The sequence below is a fragment of the Lacerta agilis genome, chromosome 13 (assembly GCF_009819535.1).
Source record: "Lacerta agilis isolate rLacAgi1 chromosome 13, rLacAgi1.pri, whole genome shotgun sequence".
Classification (NCBI taxonomy): domain Eukaryota; kingdom Metazoa; phylum Chordata; class Lepidosauria; order Squamata; family Lacertidae; genus Lacerta; species Lacerta agilis.
In genome coordinates this window covers 23,044,779-23,048,591 of record NC_046324.1, presented here as the reverse complement: position 1 = coordinate 23,048,591, position 3,813 = coordinate 23,044,779, and positions in this window count along the sequence as shown.

Sequence of the window (3,813 nt, the reverse complement as noted above, 5' to 3'; positions counted from 1 at the left end):
GTAACAGGGGGGGAGTAGGGGTGGGGGTTAATCCTTAGATCTGCCTGAAAAAAACAGAGAGGGGAGGGGAGTGAGTAGTAGCAGCCATGGCCGGTTCTCCAAGGGCATCAATCCAAAAGACGTCGACTGAGCTTCTCCCCTTCAATCTGCGACTATTTCTTAAATGAAGGGGGTGCCCTTTGGTTTCCGAAAACCACTAGAAGTTCTCCGGCGTCTTGCTGCAGAAAGGCAAACCGGAGGTCCTTGGAAACTAGATGGCTGGGTTTGTTGACATTTCTACAGGAAGAGAAAATGCCAGGGCCTCAAGAAGATGTGATGTGGCTGATGTAAAATAAAAGAAATTCACACACACACACACACACACACACACACATTGAGGTGGACTTAGAAAGGCCGCTTGGTTTTCTTTCCTTTTCTATCTTTCTTAAGAAAAGTCGTTGGGATGTAGTATGTAGAAGGTGCCTACCGAAAGCAGTTGGTGTCAAGAGTTCCAGCTTTTAGAAGACTTGAGGTGGATTTGAACTCATGACCAGGTTCTTTAGCTGAATCAAACTTCAGAGTTCAAAACACAAGCTGAATTTTCCAGATCACCCAAGTGACTGCTTTGCTGTGGTCTAGCTGATTTGTTATTAAACCAGTTATTTTTAAGTCACTGTTGCCTTCTGTTTCTTCTTGTAGTTCTTTATTAAAATGTTGGTATGCCATCCTCACTTGCAACAATCACTTTCTCTAGATATAGGCCTGCTTTTGTCCGCAGACAGTTTTTCCGGGTCATGTGGCCAGCATGACTAAGAGGAACACCGAAACCAGAGCAGCGCACAGAAATGTCATTTACAGTACCTTCCTGCCAGAGCGGTACCTATTTATCTACTTGCACTTTTTTGGCATGCTTTCAAACTGCTAGGCTGGCAGGAGCTAGGACTGAGCAACGGGAGCTCACCCCGTCGCGGGGATTCGAACCGCCGACCTTCTGATCGGCAAGCCCAAGAGGCTCAGTGGTTTAGACCACAGCGCCACCCACGTCCCTGAAACATCAGTCATACTCTTAAACAAACTAGGATTCCCTGAATCCTAAGATTTCCCTTCACCCCTCCATGGTTTCCATTATTAGACTTTTTCAACTGCACCTTATAATATCTTCCTTTTTTTTCTTTCTTAAAACTCCTACCATAGTTCTTGTTACAAGTGTTACAACAATCCTGGCAATGTTTTTAGTTGTTTACAGTGTTCTCCAAGGTAACATATAAATTCCCCCCATTCCCTGTTAAAGTTCTTGTCTTCTTGATTTCTGATTCTCCCAGTCATTTTCGCCATTTCAGCATAGTCCATCAGCTCCTCCAGCATCCTACTTAGCTGTCAACTTTTCCCTTTTTTTAAGGGAAATTCCCTTATTCCGAATAGGATTCCTTGCAAGAAAAGGGGAAAGTTGACAGCTATGGCATCCTAGCCCCCTCCATCTTACCTGCCTATTGGTCTAGGATCCTAGCTCAGTACTTAACATCTTCTCTGTGAACTAAAATCATTACACACACACTCACATTCACACTACACATGCATCTCCTCCCCTGTTTGGTCAAGGGTTTCTCTAGCCCTGAAAACCCACCAAAAAGACCTCCTGGTTCTGATGCCAGGGAGCTGCTATGATGCTAAGCAGCAGGAGGAAGTGAAGGCAAAGGGCGCTTCAGGAGAACCATTGTTGCCAACCAGGCGTGAACCACCAGGTGTGGAAGACTGCAGGGTAGCTAGTGAGTGCATAGGAGGTGCCAGTTTTGGGCCTGGAAACATCTTCTGGGTCAATGTGCTACATGGCTTGCAGACCTCAGCACCAGGATCCCGCTAGGACACTTCCACATAACAAGCTGGAACGTGTCCAGAGGAGGGCAACCAAAATGGTCAAAGGCCTGGAAACGATGCCTTATGAGGAACGGCTTAGGGAGCTGGGTATGTTTAGCCTGGAGAAGAGAAGGTTAAGGGGTGATATGATAGCCATGTTCAAATATATAAAAGGATGTCATATAGAGGAGGGTGAAAGGTTGTTTTCTGCTGCTCCAGAGAAGCGGACACGGGGCAATGGATTCAAACTACAAGAAAGAAGATTCCACCTAAACATTAGGAAGAACTTCCTGACAGTGAGAGCTGTTCGGCAGTGGAATTTGCTACCAAGGAGTGTGGTGGAGTCTCCTTCTTTGGAGGTCTTTAAGCAGAGGCTTGACAGCCATCTGTCAGGAATGCTTTGATGGTGTTTCCTGCTTGGCAGGGGGTTGGATTGGATGGCCCTTGTGGTCTCTTCCAACTCTATGATTCTATGATCAAACTTTTGCAATAAGTAAAGTGATAGGGAAATGCATTGGAAAGCGTGGGGTGACATTTGCTTTGATGCAAGGTCATAAAACCTCCCCACAAACAAATCTGAATGAATGCTCATTAAATTTTCTGGCTTGTGATTGAATCCCACATGAAAATAGTAACAACCTGAATGCACCCTGACTCTCTAAGGTGCTACAGGAGTCTTTTTAAATATAATAATATTTTGTTCCTTTTCCCATGCGGAAAGTTACATTTGTTACTCAACAATTCTATTCCAATTGAACAAAACTAGTGACTTCCCGCTCAACCCAGCATTGATGTTTATAACCCAAATGACATGCAGCTGTGTTTTAATGTTATGTTTTATCTAATTTCATCCTCTCTAACATGTTTAATATGTTCTGCTATTTTCTTACACTTCAAACTCCGCTGTGGTCTTCGCATATGGAAAATAACTTTTTAGATAGACTAGAAAGAGTCTCCATTCTTCTTTAAGGTGCTACAGGTTGTTTTTGCTTCAACCCACAGTGTGAAGCCGCTTGCCAGTGTCTGCTGTGTGTGTCTGAACTGGCACTTTATTGCATTCACCTTGAGTCTTCACAACAAGAACATGATGGGTTACGTTTTGAGAAACATCAGTGGGGAAAGTGCTGCTGGAACACACACACAAAAAGCCTTTTTGTGGTTATCAAAGGCTCTGTGCAATTAATGACTTCATTAGCAGGCCTTCAAAGCCGAGCACTCTCAGGGAATCTTGTGTCACTGCAGGAGGGGAAGTCAACGCAAAACCCACAAAACACTGGCCTGGCATGCAAGCACATATTATTTAAATCTCTGTTATTTACTAAGCCACAAGGGGGTGGTCCAAGCTGATAACCTCCTCTTATTCTTTGAAGTTTTTCTTTCCATAAAGGTGCAAGGCTGAAAAACATTGGATGTGGTGGATGGGTTTAGAACCACCAAAGGTGGGGGGAATGGGAATCCAGTCAAGAAGGCTTGCTTAGGACAACCCTATGAGCTAGATAAGACTGAGAGCAAGTGACTGGCCTAAGGTCATCCAGCGATCTTCATGGCTGAGCACTCGCTCTTGACTTTAAAAATAATGTCAACTTCGATGACATGACAAAATCATCGGTGAACAGTTTAAAATAATACATCACAGACTGGAGCTTAGGAAGAAAAATCTCAGTTTGCGGCAATTGTTGCGTACTAGAATAAAATGGCACAGGTTGGTTAAATAGAGGTTTTAGTGGTTATCCTGACTCAGCCCCACGATCAATTCTGTTTGATGCCAGATGGTGGGGAGCTTAAGAGCATAACTCATAGAATCATAGAACTGTAGAGTTGGAAGTGACCCCAAGGGTCATCTTGTACAACCCCCTGCAACGCAAGAATCTCAACTAAAGCATCCATGACAGATGACCACACAACCTCTGTTCAAAAACCTCCAAGGAAGGAGAGTCGACCACCTTCTGAGGGAGTCTGCTCCACTGTCAAACAGCTCTT